We start from the raw sequence: 19,611 nt of genomic DNA, 5'->3' as shown, positions 1-19,611 counted from the left end.
GTAAGAAAAATTAAACAAAGTAAGCACTGAATATGAAAACATGTAAAAGACCAAAACATAAGAGAAGCAAAGATCAAATACAAAAATTAACTACTTAGAGATTTTTAAAAAGGTAGCACTAATAAATAAATCCAAGAACTGACACTCTGAAATATGTTAAACTACTAACTTAAAAGAAATAAAAAAGAAGCGTGAATACACAAAATAAGGAATGAGAACTGGAAAATAAGCACAGATAGAAAAAATTTTAAAAGTTTTTGGTTGAAAAAAAAAAAAAAAAAAGCTCTTGGTTGAGAGGCCAGTCTAACTCTTCTCTGTTGGTACTGTGTCTCCCGCCAGCTTGAGCTGCAGCCCCAGTAAAGCCCTGCCTGTGCCTTTGGAAAAAGGAAGAGGAGGAAAAAAGTGCTTGATTTGACTTTGTGAATTATTAAAATTATTAAAAGAAAATATTTGTTTCATACCTGATTCCCTTCCTTTTCCCTATGGGGAAGTCAGATGATGTAAATTTGGGCTTGGTGTCTTTATCCTGACCATTTTCTGTAATTCAGGGTGAAACTGGGTGAAAATCTTACAAAGCAGTATTTATCTCCCTGCATGTCACGACCTATTAATTCTTGACCAGATTTTTAAAATGACATACAATAAAATATAAAATTTGTAGTGTAATACATACTATATTAATAAAACACAATGAGGATAAGTATTGTTTTCATAAAATTTGTACCTCAGTTATGTGTGAGTGAATGTGTACACATTAGCTGTTGTATAACAATGTACTTCTTGGATGCCTGGGGGGCTTAGTCAGTTGGGCGTCTGCCTTTGGCTCAGGTTGTAATCCCAGCGTCCTGGGATCAAGCCCCCACATAGGGCCCCCCACTTCTCTCTTCTCCCCTCTACCTCTGCTCACTCTCTTTCACTGTCTCTGTTTCTCAAATAAAATAAATAAAATCTTTTAAAAAATGTATTTCATTCTTCAAATGACTCTTTGTCCAGGTCAAAAGCATTTGAAAGCCACTAGTGCAGGACTTGGGGTATATGGAATGTAATTTTGTACACACAGTTAGCTCCTGAGAGTATCTTTCATTGGGAGCCCCAACATCAAAACAGGATGGTACAACTTTTCTCCATTAAGATGTATGCCACAACCTCATACGTTTCAAACTGTGACTCATTTTTTCCAGGGGTTAACTTTCCTTTTTCTGCTGTAATTAAACCTGCTGTATAATAGCACTGGCGATTTCCATCTGTTCCAATGATCTTGTATTTCAAGGCAACTGACTTCTTCGGTTCTATCCATTTCAAAATTATGTTTGCATGTTTTTTATATTGAGAATTTGTTCATTTCTTGCTACATGGTAGATTCCTGAGCTTTATGCTATTTTTCCTTTAGTTTTAAGTATATATATATACTTTTCCACATGGACTCTATCTGCCTAACATATGGGAAAACCAAAGGGAAACACTGAAGATCGAACTATTTCACCAGTCCTTTGGATTGCCCTTACCTACTACCTTAATTCCTTCTTCCTGCTGTTCTCTGCTTTACTCTTAAATATTGCACTGAGAAGGCATTGGCATTCTTCTCTCTCAGCCTGCACTCTGGGGGACGGGCTGCCAGGGTGTAAGTGGCCCGATGGAAAGGCCTATGTGGCAAGGAACTGAAGATCGGCTAACAGCCAGCAAAGATCTGAGGTCTGACGACGGCCACATGAGCAAGCTTGGACGTGGACCCTCACCTAGTTGAGCCTCGAGACTACTATTCTTCTGGCTGATAACATAAAAGTAACAGACCCCGAGCTAAGTATCCAGCAAAGCTATATCTGGATTCTTGATCCACAGAAAGTGTGAGCTAATGTTTGTTGTTTTCAGTTGGTATGATTTAGGGTAATTTGTTACACCACAAAGATAACGAATACAGGGGCAAGTCACCCATTGTTTGAGCTTTGTTGGAGGCATGACTCAGCCTCTGTCAGAGGTATTGAAAGGAGCCAGGTATAGTCTGTCCTCAATTGCTGATGAATATGGGCACCTGTGGGCACATGACCCAGGCTCAGCCTATTCAGAAATGGCTTGGGATTTAGTGCCCTAAATCCCTAAAGAAGTGGAATGCGGGATGCCTAGGTGGCTCAGCAGTTGAGCATCTGCCTTTGGCTCAGGATGTGATCCTGGAGTTCTTGGATTGAGTCCTGCATCAGGTCCCCGCATGGAGCCTGCTTCTCCCTCTGCCTGTGTCTCTCATGAATAAATAAAATCTTAAAAAAAAAGAAAGAAAGTATAATGGTTGAGAAATGATTCTTCAGAGTGCCTGCCCTGAGGGTTCCACAGTAGAGGTACCAGTGGTAACTTCCTAGCCAGACTATTCTTGTCTCTGGTCCTCAATTTCCCTATCTGTAAAATGGAGACAGTAATGCTTTTCCCTATAATGTAGGGGTGTTGTGAGGATTATGTGGATTCCAATAAAGTGCTTAGGTCAGCACCTGGCATACAGTAAGTGCTATTTTAATGCTGATTTTTATGATTATTTTATACATGAGGAAATTAAGGCCCAGAGAAGTAATTTGCCAGGATTGGATCTCATACTAAAAAATGGAAGGGGGTATAAGAAAACAGGGGCATCTTTCCCCTTTGCTTTCAGGGAACTTGTAGACAGATGCTCTAAAATTGGGAGTTGTTGGGACTGAAGACAGAGATTCAATGGGAGAATTTTGAGTAGCAAGGTGGAGTCCTGCTTTACCACCCCCAAGTCATTCAGTCTCTCCTGCATGAGTGAGACTTCAGATTCCCAGTGTAGTGTGCTTCTTCAGGGTTGAGCTGCTGACAAAGCTTGTGTTGAGAAGTGGGATCAGGGCATCCCCAGGATCTCCCTGTGAGCTATCCCAAATAGTTAACACCTCCTGAGAGCTTACTGTGTGACCTGCACTAGTTACCCACATGCTTTCTGTGCATTAACTCATGCCAGCAACCTTATGGAGTATACTTCTCATTAGCTCGATTTTACAGATGAGGAAACCAAAGCACAGAGAGGTTAAGTCACTTATCCAAGATCACACAGCTCATGAATAGCAGAGCTTTGAATCGGGGCAGGCTGGCTCCAGATTATGTTCTTAACCACTAGACTTCTCTGCCTCTCAGGTGAACTGACTCAGTCCTACCTACCTCCAGGCAGGCTCACTCAAGTGCCCAGTAACCACCTTATGTGCTGGTCACTATGATCAGCTGAATAACACCCCCCAAAGATACCCATGTCCTAATGTCCAGAACCTGTGAGTGTTACCTTAGATGGAAAAAGGACTTTGCAGATGTGATTAAACAGAAGATTTTGATGGTAGAGATTATCCCAGATTATCAGGGGCAGTGGGGGGGGGCACTAAATGTAATCACAAGTACCCTTCTAATAGGGAGCCAGAGGGGGGTTTGAGAACCAAAGAGCAAGTAGGAGACCTGAGGACAGAGGGAAGAAGTTAGCGATTCCAGGAAAGTGTCAGGTGTTAAGGGATGCAGGCAACCTTGAGAAGTTACAAAAGGCAAGGAAATGAGTTCTCTCCTATACCTCCAAAAAGAGCCACCTTGCCTACACCTTGCCTGTAGCTCAGTAAAACGGATTTCAGACTTCTGACCTCAAGAACTATAGGAACACAGATTTATGGATTTTTTGAGCCACTAAATTGGTGGTAATTTGTTACAGCAACAATAGGAGACCAAAAATAGTCACCCACGTTGAGAGTGCCTCATTTTGGGGGTCATGGCATTACGGCAAGGATTACAGGGGACTCTGCCCCCCTCAAGCCCCCTCTCCATCACTCATCTTCAAATCATATGCCAGCAGCTTTCATTCCTTCATTCGCATATTCTCCAAGGGTCTCTTAGGGTCTAGGCACTTCTACAAGTCCTGGGTTTATAATAAACAGTAAACAAGACAAAAGCGCTATCTCAGAGTTTCCATTCCAGTGAAGGAGAAAGATCATACACACGCAAAGGAAGACATAAATTCTCTGAAGACACTTTAAAAGTAATCTCCACGCCCAACGTGGGGCTTGAACTAACAACCCCACGATCAAGAGTGGCACGCTTCGCTGCTCCACCGACTGAGCCAGCCAGGTGCCCCCAGAGTTATTTTCCTAAATGGCCCATCAGCCCTGAGGGATCAAGACCAAACTCCTTAGCTTGGCTCAAAAAATCCTGGCTTTGGTCCTCACTCCCCACTCCAGCCTCATTCTATTCCCCTCTTTCCCTGCCTGACCTCGCCCCCCAGCCCAGCTGACCCTGGTGTTCCTGAACTAGGACCCTTCTCTAGGCTTCTGCCTGTCTACTTGCCTGCCAAGGATAGGCTTCCCCATTCCTCTTTCAGAAAGCCTTCCCAGGACTCCCAAGTTTGGGTTGGGTTTCCAAGGCACCCCGGGAACATCCCACACATAGCACTTACCCTATGGTAATATATTTACATGTTGTCATTCCTCAACGAGCTGCAAGCTCCTTGGGGAATGGGACTGCCCACTTCATTCATCTTGGAATTGTAGTGTGCCTTAGAAAACCTCCAGGCACACAGTAAGCCCTCATAAAACATTTCCTGAATGAACAAGTCTGAGTGAGGAGGTTTCACAAATCTAACCATGAGGGTGAAGAGAAAGAAGTCATTCATGAGGGCTAGGTGTGCCTTTCAGAGAATGTGAAACTTCAGACATGCCTTGTAGAAGGGCCAAGGCTTGGCAGGCCTTCCTCATGCTGGCAAGCTGGGGCGGGTTTCTGGAGACTCAGCAGAGGAAGGCTGGGGAAGAGGCTGAGAGGAGGAAGCTTATTCCTGGCTGCAGGCAGGGATGTTTGAAGAAAACAAAGTTTTTTCAAACCATGTTGGGTGCGTGGGCCTTAATTATTCAGGTGTCAGAAAAGTAATCAGAGGCAGGTAAGTTGCTGGGCTTCCATGGGTTCACCATTAGGAGGTCTTTCTCCAGAAATGTGTAACTAAGAGTCACTTCTGAAAGCACGTCTCCGCCTGGTAAACCACTCAGCCTTGAAGGAAAGAACTAGAATGCTTCTTCCTTTATCCGGGCCAGGCTGCTTTAAGATGGCTCCAACCCCCCACCACCTCCCACCTTCGGGGAGGAAGAGGAAAAGGGTAGGAGGAGGAAGTCCGAGATAGGAGGCAGTTGAGACCAAGTTGCTAGAGGCACCCCAGAATCTCCAGCAGGGCCGGGTTTTTCTGTGTGTGATCTGTAGGCACTTTTAAAGCTGGAAGGGGAGTGGCATTTTCATTGTGTATCTAAAGCTTGTTTACTCCCCTGGAGCTGGTTCTTTGATTGCTGGGCTTTAGAATATTTACATATGAATTACACACAATGGGACGATAGTTTATAGAAACCCCCAGGTGGGCTGGTTTCAAGGACCAGAATTGAAGGAAGATTGACCTTCAACTCTTCTGGGAATCTCTAGGGCAATTTAATGGACTGCAGAGCGTATTCACAAGATGGCCTGGGTGGGGCCTGAACTTGTGTTCTCTTTTAACTGCTTTTAGGCGGAGAGGAGATAGGAGAGGATGAAATTTCTGTCTTGCATCAGCACCCCAGCTCCCCCTCACTGTGGCCCTGGACTCTTGTCACTTTACTCCATAATCCCCACGCGCAGCCTCTTCCGGTTGCCACCACATGTGGAATTTTCCAAGAGGCTAGCATTTTTGTGGTTGTTCCCAGTCTGGGACAATAATCCTGATGCCAAATCTCTCCCCCGTGTCTGTCTTGGCCCCTTCACCACCCCCCACGTGGTGGTGTCATCTCAACATTTCTTCAAAGGTGTCTGGTGTTGTCAGCTCATACTGAAATGGTTGCTACTAGTGATGTTATTTGTGGAATTTTAGCCTAAAAGTGGAACCCTTCAGTGACTGAGAAATAAAAAATGTTTAAACATAATTTCAGAAAACTTGAGGACCATATATACATTCATACCTCTCCTGAATTGGGATTCGTGTAGAATATTGCCCATGAGGGGTTCCTAGCTGGGTTAAGCATCCTACTCTTGACTTCCGCTCAGGTCATGATCTCAGGGTCATGAGGTAGAGCCCCGTTTTGGGCTCTGTGCTTGGGATTTTCTCTCTCCCACTCCTTTCCCTTGTGTTCTTTCTCTCTCAAATAAATAAATAAATCTTAAAAAAGAGGAGGTGGGGAGAAAAGATTGCTCATCACTAATCCATGCTTGATTTACTGACTTCTCAAAACTTCATAGGAGAGGCATTCCAGGACTGTGGAATCCTTGAGATCTGAGGCTGTTTCACTTACTCCAGGAGCTGACACATAGCTGACATTCAGTAAACATGTTTGTATATTTAGGAGAGAAGCCACCAGTATTCTCTGGGCTGACTTTTTTTTTTTTTTATGTTCCTCCCTTTCTGCATAAATCATAGACTCAGATCTCATCCCTGCAAAACCAAACCAAACCAGTGTCTCCATAACCCACCCCCTGCCTTACCCTACTCCCTCTCACGTGCCCCTGCCATCGGCCTTACCTACCGTCCTTTCTCTTTGTGGAGAAGAAGAGTGTGATCTGCCTTGAGCATCCATTATTCACAGAAACTGTGCCCTCCACATTCGTCAGTAGCCTCTTCATTGAGAAACCGGCTGGACCCTGTTTAGTCTCTTAGACGTGCTGCTGTTGATTGTCTCACGTGGGCATGACTCCATCATGGCTTCCCTGACGACATACTGTTCCAGTTCTCCTAGGACCTCTTTAGGGCTCTTCTCCCCTCCTCCACTTCAGAGTCTCTTAATTTTTATCCACTGCCTCATAAACACAGGTGTTGCCAAGGCATCTAACACTGGTCTCTGCCTCCCTCCCTTCCCTGTAGAGCATTGCTCCCAAAGGTGCTCCACATTGACCCCCAACATTGGCATTATTGAGAGCTTGTGAGAAATGCAGAATCTTAGCTCCTACCTTGGGCTTCCTGCATCAGAATCTGCATTTTTACCAAGTGACTCATTTGCACATTAAACTGAAGGACTGCTGGTCTGTAGCAGCACTGGCTAATGGAAATACAGTGTGGGCCACATGTGTAATTTAATATGTCTAGTTATTACATTTAAAAGGTGGAGAGAAGGGGCACCTGGGTGACACAGTTGGTTAAGCATCTGCCTCTTGATGGGGGCTCAGGTCATGGAGTAGAGCTCCGTGTGGGGCTCTCCGCTCAGTGTGGAGTCTGCTTGGAACTCTTTCTCTCCCTTTCCCTCTGCCCTTCCCCCTAAAATAAATAAATACATCTTTAAAACTAAAGAGAAACAAATGAAATCAATTGTAATCATACATTTAACTCAGTATATCCACACTGTTACAACTTCAATATGTAGCACATATAAAAATTATTGCAATTTTTTATGCTTCTTTCACAGTAAGTGGTTGAAATTGGAGTATATTTTACTTTCACGGCACACCTGGATTCACCCCACAACATTTTAAATACTCAATAGCCACATGACTAATGGCTACAGTATTAGGCAAAGCAGCTGTAGAGTTTAGCATGAATATAAGAACTTAGGGTTTAAAGTGAAAAAATTTGCATATGAATCTAACTTCAGCACTTACCAGCTTCATGATCTTGGGCAAATTTCCCTCTCTGCACTTCCTTTCCTCATCATGTTAGCAGGGAGTAATATTCACTATCCCACTATTAAAAAATAAATAAAATATTTTAAAGTAAATAAATATATAAATAGAATTTTAATTTAAAATCCAGTTAGTTAACATATCAGATGTAAGCAATTTATTTATTTTTTAAAACTTTTATTTATTTATTCATGAAAGACACAGAGACATAGGAAGAGGGAGAAGCAGGCTCCATGCAGGAAGCCCGACATAGGACTCGATCCCGGGACTCCAGGATGGCGCCCTGGGCCAAAGACAGGCGCTAAACCACTGAGCCACCCAGGGTCCCAAGATGTAAGCAATTTAAAAACTTACTTTCCACACTTATATGATGGCAGACTCTGGAGGCAAGCTTCCTAGGTTCAAATTGTAGCTCTGTCACTTACCAGCTGTGCCTGTTTCTTCATCTAAAAGAGGGCTTAGGGGATCCCTGGGTGGCTCAGCAGTTTAGCACCTGCCTTTGGCCCAGGGATCGAGTCCCACGTCGGGCTCCTGGCATGGAACCTGCTTCTCCCTCCTCCTGTGTCTCTGCCTCTCACTCTCTATGTCTATAATAAATAAATAAATAAATAAATAAATAAATAAATAAATAAATAAATAAATAAATAAATCTTAAAAAATAATAAAATAAAAGAGGGCTTATAGGGGCACCTGGGTGGCTCAGTGGTTGAGCGTCTGCTTTCGGCTCAGGTCCTGATCCTGGGGTCCTGGGATTGAGTCCCTGCAGAGAGTCTGCTTCTCCCTCCGGCCATGTCTCTGCCTTTCTCTCTCTGTGTCTCTCATGAATAAATAAATAAAATCTTATTAAAAAGATAAAAGAGGACTTATAATAGTCTCTGTACTATGGAGTTTTTGTGAAGATTAAATACACAGAAATTCCTCACACCAGTACCCAACCCATAGTAGGCACTGCAAATTATAACAATAATAAAGGACCCTTTAACAATAATACCTATGGGTTTGGGGATATTGGAAATGCCTATTATGATGTTAAATAAAAGAAACAGAACACAAAATAGTTCTTGTAGTATCATCACAACTGTATTTAAAACAAAGTAGCTTAGTACTATGGCTAGGAGTGAAGCCGTAAGTGAAATGCTTCACTTAGTGAAGCACTAAGTGTTAATTGTGATTATGTTTGGGAGCTAGAATTTTCAGTGATTTTTTTTCTTTCTGCTTTTCTAAGTATGCATGAATTTTGTAACAAGGAGAACCAAATTAACTTGTATTTCTTAAATTGTTTACTGGTTAAGAGAATGGGCTCTGGAATAAAATTCTTTGGGTTCCCTTGAGGGCATTATGTTAAGTGAAATAATTCAGACAGAGAAAGACAAATACTGTACAATCTCACTTATATGTGGAATCTAAAAAAAGCCAGACTCACAGAAATGGAGAATAGAATAGTGGTTGCCAGCAGCTCTGATGTGGAAGAAAGGGAAAAAAGGTCAAACCTCTAGTTTTAAGATGACAAGTTGTGGGGAATCTGATATTCAGCATGGTGACTGTAGTTAACGATATATTAAAATACTGGAAAGTTGTGGGGAGCTTGGGTAGGACAGCTGGTTAAGTAGCTGACCCTTGGTTTTGGCTCAGGTCATGATCTCAGGTTCATGATCTCAGAGTTGTGAGACTGAGCCTTCTGTTGGGCTCTGCATTTAGCACAAAGTCTGCTTGAGATTCTCTCTCCCTCTGCCTCTCCTGCTCATGCTTGCTCACTCTCACTTAAAACAAGTACATAAATCTTTAAAAAAAAAAAGCACTAGAAAGTTGCTAAGAGTAATTCTTAAATGTTCTCACTGCACAAAAACCTTGTAGTTATATGAGGTGACGGATGTGTTAGCTAACTTTATGGCAGTAATCATGTCTTAGTATCTATGTATCAAATTATCACATTCTATGCCTTAAACTTATATAATGTTTTGCATCAATTATATCTCAATAAACCTGGGGAAAAAAAAGAGATGGAGGAATAAAAGATTCATTTCATAGATGTCAGAGAAGCACATTTAACTTTAATTATATAAAATTTTGAAATAAAAAAATTCCCAGGGCACCTGGCTGGCTCAGTCAGAGGAAGAGTATGCAACTCTTGATCTCAAGGTTGTGATTTCGGGCCCCACATTGGGTATAGAGATTACGTGGAAATAAAATCTTTAAAATAAAATAAAATAATTCCCTAGGCTCCAATTCTGGCTATGCTATTCACTATTGATGACTTTGGATAACTTGCTTAACTCCTTGTGCCTTGATTTTCTCATCTATAAAATGGGAATAATAATTATACGTCACTTATAGGAATTGTTGTAAGGATTAAATTATGTAATACCTGTAAAGGATTTAGGAAAATGCCTGGCACATAATGACAATGTTTTGAGGAAAAGAAGAAGAAGAAGAAGAAGAAGAAGAAGAAGAAGAAGAAGAAGAAGAAGAAGAAGAAGAAGAAGAGGAGGAAAAAAGTGAAGATGATGGTTGGTGTTAGTGACATGTGACTCCTCTGGTTTGAAACTTGGTGATCCTATTTATTAGCTATTGGAGTATGGGTATGTTTTTCATCATCGCTAAGCCTCAGCTTCTTCATCTATAAATGGGAATAATAACACAGGTGTAGTATCACATAGGATTGTTATGGGTGTTAAAAAAGAAAGCCACAAAAAAAAAAAATAAATAAAAAAAGAAAGCCACAGGCCCAAAGCTGAGTCATTTTTGTCAGGCTAAGTCACCAAACTGAAGCTTGCTACCTAATTTAATTGTAGTTTCAACCTCCCCCAGAAATGTGGTCTTGTCAGTCAAAACTTTTCTGATCAGCACCCACACAGTAACCTGTCACACAGACCCTCTCTATTTTCCACCCACTTCTGCAAGGGAAGATGAGGCGATCTGCGTGGTAAGGCCCTAGCCCTTTACCTTAGGGGAAGATGACCTTGTCTGGAACAATCCAGTTGCTACTAACTCAGCGCACCACCCCCTTCCTATAAAAACCTTCCATTTTGTACAACTCCTCAGGGCTTCCCTCTTCTTGCAAGATGGGATGCAACTGGATCATGACTCAATAAGCCAGTTAGATCTTCAAATTTACTCCATTGAATTTTATCTATTTATTTATTTTTAAGATTTTATTTATTCATGAGAGACACACACACACAGAGGCAGAGACATAGGCAGAGGGAGAAGCAGGCTCCATGCAGGGAGCCCGATGTGACCCCAGGACTCCAGGATCATGACCTGAGAAGAAGGCAGATGCCCAACCACTGAGCCACCCAGGCGTCCCTGAATTTTGTTTTTTTACGTGGGGAATTAATAAGATCATTCATGTATAGTGCTTGGCTCATAGTTAGCTCAATATTAATTAAAAAAAAACTAATTGGAAAAACAGTATCTACCTCATAGGTTATTGTGAAAATAAAGTGAGAGCCCTTTGGAAACTACTATGAGGCACTAGTTATGTCAATTCATGCCCACTAGATGGCCATAGACACCACCAAATACAGCTTGGCTCAACTAAAGATGGCGCTGAGGGAAAACAAATAGAGGATAGTTTTCTTGAAATTACTTACCAGACCTAGTCTCACATCTGTGATTATACTGGAATGTAGTGATCACATATAGTATTTCAAATGAGTGAACTACCTGCCTGGGCTTAGGAATCATTTTGTTTGATATATAGATTGTAAAAAAGAAAATAAAAGGAAAGGAAAGAAAGAAGAAAGAAAAAGAAAGAAAGAAAGAAAAAGAAAGAAAGAAAGAAAGAAAGAAAGAAAGAAAGAAAGAAAGAAAGAAAGAAAGAAAGAAAGAAAAAGAAAGAAAGATGATTTTGACTAGGGACTCTGTTCTAATTCCACATTCACCTCTGTCAGGTTCCATTTTCACTTCTGGACATTTCTACATGCACTTATGCTCTGGCCTACTCCCTTGTTACTCAAGGTATGGTCCATGGTCCAGCAGCATCAGTTTCAACTGCACTTGTGGAAGTGCAGCATCATGGGCCTCACCCTAGATTTGCTGCAGACGCAAACTAAACTCTTGGATTTCTCTAAAGACGTCACGCTGGCCATTGTACATGCTGGTCTTCCCAAATCAGAAGCACCTCCTTCTCCATCTGCTGGGCAAATGGGCCTCTTATTTATCCTTCTTACTTAACCCATTAGTGAGGGAACCAGCAGGACAGTAAACCAGTTCAAAGGAGAATGGAAGAGACTAGTAAATATATGGTCTGTGGGGAAAAAAGAACTTTGGAATAAGACTGCAAAACCACATGTAAACAATACTGCTTTCTATCATCAGAGCAATAAAACAGTAACATTTGGAGTTACCTTTTCTACCCAGCAATATCGTTTGCCACTTATCTTCCACAGTTAATATCTAATAGACTCTAGGCCCCATCACCAGTAAATAACAGGACAAATAAGATGTAGAGTCTGATGAGCCCCACTCAAGCTTCTTAGACAATACTCTAGTGTGACTCTGAAAAGGCACATAATAATATTTTGCCCTATTTGCAAGTTTTCAATACTTTTTCTTAAAAGTTTATTTATTTATTTATTTTTAAAAAGATTTTATTTATTTATGAGAGACACTCAGAGAAAGGCAGAGACATAGGCATAGGGAGAAGCAGGCTCCCTGTGGGGAGCCTGATTTAGGACTTGATCTCAGGACCCCAGGATCATGACCCTGAGCCAAAAGCAGACGCTCAGCCCAGGTGCCCCTTTTCTTAAAAGTTTAAACTTGGTGACAGAGATAATAAGGAACATGTTGAGCTGCTAAACTTAATATCATAGAATATGTTCGTTTCAGAGGATGAAGTGAAGATCTACACCACAGAGCTGAGTGGAAAGGAAAACAAGATAGAATTAGGTTTGTCTTTTAAAAGATCTCTTCCTGACCTTCTTTGAGCCCCACTACACTAACCATAAAATGGCTATAACATCTATTTCATATGGCAGTTGATTTCAAATATTTTGGTCTTGGGAGTCCCAGACCAAATTTTAATACTCTTGAAAATTACTGAAGATCTCAAAGAGTATTTCCTGTTATATCTATCAATATTTAATTATATTAGAAATTAAAACTGAGGAATTTAGAAAATATTCTCATTTAAATAAGAAGAATAAACATTATTTGTTCACATTAATAACAATTTTTAGGAAAAGAAACTATGTTTTCCAAACCCCAGAAAGATTTGGCTTTGATTCAGAGGACCCAGTTAAAGTTTCCACAGTGCCTCTGTTACTTCAATAATTTCTTAAAAAAAAAAACAAAAAAATTTTATTTTTAGTAATCTCTACACCTATCATGGGGCTTGAACTCACAACCCCAGGATCAAGAGCCTCATGCTTTACCAACTGACCCAGCCAGACACCCTGCAATTTCTATTTAGATGAGATTTGATAACATGCTGGATTAAGACAAGCCTAGGAGTGACAACATGTATTTTTGGGATTTATATGGCTCGATTTACTATACTGCCTAATTTTTATAAAACATCCTCTGATCTGTAGGTCTTGTGTAATCAATTAGGAGTGGGTTATACATTGATGGTTACCATTACTTGAACAGGTGTTTTCTTAAAGGCCTTTTATCATAGTAATATCACTAGATATTAGAATTAATCCCTGCCTCTTGAGGGCAGGGATTTTTAGTAGGTGTTGTTCGCTGCTAATCTGGTTCCTGGGACAGTGCATAGATAGCATTTTGAAATATTTGTGGAATGGATGAATGAATAAAATGAATGACATTTCTAGAATCATATATCCTTCTGGATAGTGTGTATGGTTTCATTCAAAAATAACCATTTAAAAAAATTTTTTTAACTTGCAAGTTATGACCCTGGAGGTTACCCACCAATATTTCAAAGAGGGCTCTAAAAATTTCTTTGTGATAAGAGTCATAAATACTTTTTGAGAATTCTTCCCAAATTAATATAATTTAAAGTTACTGATTAGTTAAAATTCTGAGAACCATATGTAATGAGCTAGCAAAAATGTTTTCAGTAAAGTCTCAGTTTCGGCTATTATTTCTCTGCTTTCTAGCTTTTTGAAATTGGGTTTCTTTTCTTTAACGCATCATAGTGCCCTTGAGATCCACTCACATTGTTGCATGAATCAATTATTGATTCATATTTACTGTGGAGTAGAACTCTGGTATGAATTACCATAGCTTAATTGTTCACTTGATGAAGGATATTTAGGTTGTTTCCAGGTTTTGGCTATTACAAATAAAGCTGCTATGAACATTCATGTTCAGGCTTTTGTGTAAACATAAATTTTCAGTTCTGTGGGAGAAATGCCCAAGAGTACAATCTCCAGGTCATATGGTATTTGCACGCTTAGGTTTTTTTTTTTTTTAAGAAACTACCAAACTGTATTCCAGAGTGATTGTACTGTTTGACGTTCCTGCCAACAATGAATGATTCAGTTTCTCCACCACCTTGACAGCATTTGATGTTTTTATTTTAGCCATCCTGACAAATGTGTATTGGTATTTCATTGTGATTTGCATTTCCCTAATGGCTAATGATATTGAATATCTTTTCATGTGTTGGCATCTGTATATCCTCTCTAGTATAATGTCTGCTCATAAATTTGTTTTCTAATCAGGTGGGTTTGGTTTTTTGTTTGTTTCTGTGTTTTGTTTTGTTTTACTCTGGAGTTTTGAGATCTCCTTATATATTCTAGATACAAGTCCTTTGTTGCACATGTGGTTCGCAAATATTTCCTCCCAGTCTGTATTTGTCTTTTCATCCTCATTACAAGGTCTTTTTTTTTTCTTTCAGATTTTATTTATTTATTTGAGAGAGAGAGTACAAGCAGAAGAGAGGAGGGGCAGAGGGACAAGCACACTCCTGGCTGAGCGGGAAGCCAGAAGTGAGGGCTCAATCTCAGGATCCTGAAATCATGACCTAAGTTGAAGTCAGACACTTAACCACCTGAGCCACCCAGGTGCCCCCTCATTACAAGGTCTTTTACAGAGCAAAGGTTTTTAATTTTGATGAGGACCAATTTACCAATTTTTCTTTTTATAAATCATGCTCTTAGCCTCAAGTCTAAGAACACTTTCCCTAGATCCTAAAGATTTTCTCCAATGTTTTCCTCTAAAATCTTTCTTTGAGGATTTTTTTTCTCTTTTGAAGAATAATTACATACAATATTGTATTAGTTTAAGGTGTACAACATACTGAATGGATATATATATATATATATATACACATTCAAAAATGGTCACCACAAGGGGTGCCTGGCTGGCTCAGTCAGTGGAATGTGCAACTCTTGATCTCTAGGTTGTAAGTTCAAGCCCCATATTAGGTGTAGAGATTATAAATAAATAAACTTGAAAAAAACTTTATAAAAAATGGTAACCACAATAAGACTGGTTACCATCTGTCACAATACAAAGTTGTTATAATATTATTGACTTAATCCCCTGTGCTGTACATTATATCCTTGTGTCTTTTTTATTTTATAACTGGAAGATTGTAGTGTTTTAACAATATGAACTTCCAATCAATGAGTATAGAATATCATTCCATTTCTTTTTTTTTTTTTTTTATCATTCCATTTCTTTGTGTCATCTTCAGTTTCTTTTGTCAATGTTTTACACTTTTCAGAGTACTGGTCTTTTACTTTCTTGATTAAATTTATTCCTACATATTTTATGCTTTTAGTGCTTTTAAAATTCTTTTTGATGTAATTTAAAATCTAAAAGGTACACATTTTACATTTAAATCCATATTTTACTGAAACACAGCCATGCCCTTTCTTTGAAATATGGTCTGTCTGCTTTTGTACTATATCACAGTGTGGACTAGTTGTGACAGACTGATCCACAAAATCTTTTTTTTTTAAGATTTTATTTATTTATTCATGAGAGACACACAGAGAGGCAGAGACATAGGCAGAGGGAGAAGCAGGCTCCCTGTGGGGAGCCCGATGAGGGACTTGATCCCAGGACCTCAGGATCATGATCTGAGTTGAAGGCAGATGCTCAACTGCTGAGCCACCCAGGTGCCCCTGATCCACAAAATCTAAAGTATTTACTCTTTGGCTCTTTACAAAAAGTGTTGACTCTTGTTCTGGGCTGACAAATGCTGAGAAAAACTATATGGAAATATTTCTAAGGTGTAATATCAACAGTTTTTTTTTAAAGATTTTATTTATTTATTCATGATAGACACACACACACACAGAGGCAGAGACACAGGCAGAGGGAGAAGCAGGCTCCATGCAGGGAGCCCGACGCGGGACTCGATCCCGGGACTCCAGGAACACGCCCTGGGCCAAAGGCAGGCATCAAACCACTGAGCCACCCAGGGATCCCAATATCAACAGTTTGGAACAAAATAATATGAAGGCAGCAGTGTCCACCCACATAAATTTATGACAAATCTGTCTTGAGGCTTTTCTTTTTGAAGCTGCAGTTCCTAACACAACTCTAAGTATTGTTCCTAAGTCTATGCTCAGATTTTGGATTGTTTTCCTGAAACATCATAGACAAAGATGTTTATAAGCAAGTGTTTGTTATTTGGTAATAGGAATCTAACAAGGTTGAGAAAGTATGTGTGTATAATATATATAACATATATACTCCTTGATGAATGCCTTTGGCAAAATAAGCCATCTTCAACTCATGGACTTTATTCAAAGAATTTACATTAGGTGACTCAGAAATATATTAACATATATTCCAAATTTACCCTCCAGCCTCAAACATGACACTAGTCAGAACTCAGCCACGCATGGTGCCGGATGGAGTTTAAAACTGTATATTGTCTTCTCATCCCAGTACTTGAGGTTACTAAAATCAAAGGGTGGGATATGTGACCATGCCAGTCATTAGATTATTGTATGTCAGCTCTGAAACCTCCCTGCCAGACTCAGCGAGGCTAGAATTCATTTCTGCCTTGCCAGCTGGCTTACTGAAGTTTCCAATTGGATGTGTTGGGGGACCCTACACGGCAGGACAGAGGAGGGACTTGATTCTGCATTCTGGCTATTTCTTTCAGCAGTCCTGTCCCTGCAATGTCCCTTCACTGGCTGTGGCAGCTGCTTCCAGTCTCTGGCTTTGTCACACACCTCAGACGGCCTCACTGCGCTCCCTCAGAACCATCAGCACTAGGCATGCAACATCCCCACTCAGAGGTCTAAATCTCAGCTTTCTAGCAACTCTCCTCCAAATTTCTAGATAATCTCAACCTCTTCTTTTATTTTTTTTTTTAAGATTTTATTTATTTATTCATGAGAGACACACACAGAGAGAGAGAGGCAGAGACACAGGCAGAGGGAGAAGCAGGCTCCATGCAGGGAGCCTGACATGGGACTCGATCCCGGGTCTCCAGGATCATACCCTGAGCCAAAGGTAGATGCTTAACCGCTGAGCCACCCAGGCGTGTCCCACAACTTCTTTTCCTCCAGACCTAGGGCTGATACCTATGGCTTGGAGTTACCATATTTGTGTATTACCGCACTGGTCCCTTACTGCTTTTTTTTTTTTTTTTTTAGTTTTCCAATACCGGCCTGGCCAATCCCTTATGTTAAATTCTTTGGGAGGGACACCCGGGTGGTTCAGTGGTTGAGCATCTGCCTTTGGTTCAGGGCGTGATCCCAGGGTCCTGGGATTGAGTCCCACGTTGGGCTTCCCATTGGGAGCATGTTTCTCCCTCTGCCTATGTCTCTGCCTCTCTTTCTGTGTCTCTCATGAATAAATAAATAAACATCTTTAAAAAAATTCTCTTTGGGAGAATTCCTAGTGAGGCTTGTGTTTTCTCCAGACTGGATCCTGAATGATACAGGGAATATTTCACGGGATCAACATTTGACACATAGGCATACAAGGCAGGAAAAAAAAAAAAAGGTCTGCCAATTCACTAACTTGTTGTGCCTCTTTGGCAACATTAGTTCTCTTCTCCAAACTTCTCATCAAGATTTGCTGAACTGGGGATCCCTGGGTGGCTCAGTGGTTTAGCACCTGCCTTCCGCCCAGGGTGTGATCCGGGAGTCCCGGGATCGAGTCCCACGTCAGGCTCCCTGCATGGAGCCTGCTTCTCTCTCTGTCTATGTCTCTGCCTCTCTCTCTCTCTCTGTCTCTCTGAATAAATAAATAAAATCTTAAAAAAAAGATTTGCTGAACTGTTACCAAAATTAGTGTTCAGAATTAGTAAATATCTCAGAGGGTGCTTGTCTAGGGAGAAAAGAATCAGTAAATCAATATTATTCTCCAATACTATATGAGTTATTGTTAGAGTGCATGAATGTGTTTCTTTCAGAGTAACCTTTCTTTTGTTCAATTTCTTAAAATGAAACCTTTTGATACAAAATGATACATGCATATAATTTATTTTATCACATACATGTACTGGTTTGCTAGGGCTGCTGTAACAAAGTACCACAGATTGAGTGGCATAAATAATAGAAATACATTTTCTTTTTTGTTTTTATTTTTTTTATTTATTTTTTTTAATTTTTTAAATTTTTATTTATTTATGATAGTCACAGAGAGAGAGAGAGGCAGAGACACAGGCAGAGGGAGAAGCAGGCTCCATGCACCGGGAGCCCGACGTGGGATTCGATCCCGGGTCTCCAGGATCGCGCCCTGGGCCAAAGGCAGGCGCCAAACCGCTGCGCCACCCAGGGATCCCTCTTTTTTGTTTTTAAAGATTTTATTTATTTATTCATGAGAGACACACAGAGAAAGGCAGAGACACAGGCAGAGGGGGAAGCAGGCTCCATGCAGGGAGCCAGATGTGGGACTCGATCCCAGGACTCTAGGATCACGCCCTGGGCCAAAGGCAGAGGTTCAACTGCTGAGCCACCCAGGGGTCCCTAGAAATACATTTTTCTTGAAGGTGGAAGTCCAAGATCAAAGTGTTGGCAGGTTTGCTTTCCTCTCAGCTATTCTCCTTGGACTGCAGATGGCTGTCTTCTGGGTCCTCACAAGGTTATCCCTCCGTTTTGTGTCCTAATCTCCTCTTCTTGTAAGGACACCAGTCACACTGCATTAAGATCTACCCTAACAACCCTCTCTTGGGTTTGAACTCTTGTTTCCTGGATCCTGTGTCTGTTTTGGGTCTACTTGCTGTGATGTCAGTTTAACGTTTCAGGATTCATCTATGCAGCAAACATGTACTGAGCTTGTGTCAGGCATGGTGCTAGGCACTAGGGATAGGCAGGTAAGAGAAACAAAGCTACTGCCTACAGGCTGCAATGGCTCTGTGACAGCACAATGAACCAATGTGACTGGAAATCAGAGCAGAGGACCACTTGTCTGGGAGCACAAGAACTGCCCCCTTTACAAATGTCAACATGGAAAAAATAGAAAGGGACTAAAATGTATTGAGTTGTACCATGTCTGAACACATGTAGGTCCTTACCTCATTTAATACTCATACGAGGGCAGCCCGGGGCGGGGGGGCTCAGCAGTTTAGCGCCGCCTTCAGCCCAGGGCCTGATCCTGGAGACCCGGGATCGAGTCCCGCATCCGGCTCCCTGCATGGAGCCTGGTTCTCCCTCTGCCTGGGTCTCGGTGTCTCTCCTTAATTAGTTATGATACCCGCTTTAGGAGGAGAAGGATGGCGAGGTGGGGGGCTAGCACCGCCCCTGTAGCCCCGCCCCCGCAGCCCAGCCCCGTAGCCCCGCCCACTGTAGCCCCGCCCCGTAACTACGCCCCACGTAGCCCCGCCCCATAGCAACGCCCTGTAGCCCCGCCCCTTGCAACCACTCCCCGTAACCACGCCCCACGTAGCCCCCCACTGTAGCCCCGCCCCCTTGTAACCACGCCCAGTACTCCCCGCTCCCTGTAGCCCCGCCCCCGCAGCCCCGCCCGTAGCCCCGCCCACTGTAGCCCCGCCCCGTAACTACGCCCCACGTAGCCCCGCCCCATAGCAACTCCCTGTAGCCCCGCCCCTTGTAACCACTCCCCGTAACCACGCCCCACGTAGCCCCCACTGTAGCCCCGCCCCCTTGTAACCACGCCCCCTGTAGTCCCGCCCCGTAGCCCCGC

At 41.7% G+C, this 19,611-nt stretch overlaps 1 long non-coding RNA gene across 2 annotated transcripts; it reads right to left on the bottom strand.

The window, feature by feature from the left end:
* Positions 1-7,033: 7,033 nt before the first annotated feature.
* On the bottom strand, positions 7,034-19,217 carry LOC144282951 (uncharacterized). Of its 2 annotated transcripts, none has more exons than XR_013351356.1 (4): positions 18,983-19,217; positions 7,939-8,171; positions 7,564-7,645; positions 7,034-7,222 (listed from the first exon to the last, which is right to left on the bottom strand). It is a non-coding gene; the product is annotated as an uncharacterized LOC144282951 (long non-coding RNA). The 2 variants fall into 2 exon arrangements; XR_013351357.1 differs by having other exon boundaries at positions 8,010-8,171.
* Positions 19,218-19,611: the final 394 nt, after the last annotated feature.

The sequence above is a fragment of the Canis aureus genome, chromosome 14 (assembly GCF_053574225.1).
Source record: "Canis aureus isolate CA01 chromosome 14, VMU_Caureus_v.1.0, whole genome shotgun sequence".
Taxonomy (NCBI): Eukaryota; Metazoa; Chordata; class Mammalia; order Carnivora; family Canidae; genus Canis; species Canis aureus.
The sequence above is the reverse complement of the archived record's forward strand: the minus strand, read 5'-3'. Positions and strand labels throughout refer to the sequence as shown.